The following is a 602-nucleotide window of genomic DNA, read 5'->3' on the forward strand; positions in this document are numbered from 1 at the left end:
TAACATCCTTGAATAACGCTAGTAGATGTTATTCCTCGTCTTCTTCTACTTCTTCTTCGTCTTCTCTTTCCCATTCTTCTTTTTCCACTTCTCCTCCTTCCTTATCTTTTTGTCTTCTTTTCTTCTCTTCTCCTTTTATCTTCTCTTCTTTTACCAGTCGCTTTTTTAAAAATCTTTTTGTACTTCACTCCCTATTCGCTCCTATTCCGTTTTTCTGTTCTTCTGCATGACCCCCCTGCGTCTTACTCTTTTGTATGCTCACCTCATTCCTTCTCTTCTTAATTTGCTACTACAAATTTTCTCTTCTTCTTCACTCCCCCCCTTTTTCTTCTTCTCCTTCTCCCTGTTGTTCTTGTTCGCCCAATAACTATTCTCCTTCATCATCTACTTCATTTCCTTCTTGTTCGTCTTCTTATTCCTCGTTTTCATCATTTACTTCTTCATATTCTTGTTCTGTCCCCTTTTCTTTTCTCCTACTTCTTTTTCTTCATTCCCTGCTATTCTTGTACCTCTCCTACATACCCTTTGTATTTGCTTTCCCGCTCTTTCATCATATGTTTGCTTCGTAAATATTTGTCTTGCGTAAACCATTTTCATCATCG

At 37.7% G+C, this 602-nt stretch overlaps 1 protein-coding gene across 1 annotated transcript in view; it reads left to right on the plus strand.

The window, feature by feature from the left end:
• Window positions 1-602, plus strand: part of LOC106875166 (leucine-rich repeat-containing protein 15-like) — a 17144-nt gene that overhangs the window by 9582 nt on the left and 6960 nt on the right. The window lies entirely within an intron of this gene.

This window comes from Octopus bimaculoides, chromosome 29 (assembly GCF_001194135.2).
Source record: "Octopus bimaculoides isolate UCB-OBI-ISO-001 chromosome 29, ASM119413v2, whole genome shotgun sequence".
Lineage (NCBI taxonomy): Eukaryota > Metazoa > Mollusca > Cephalopoda > Octopoda > Octopodidae > Octopus > Octopus bimaculoides.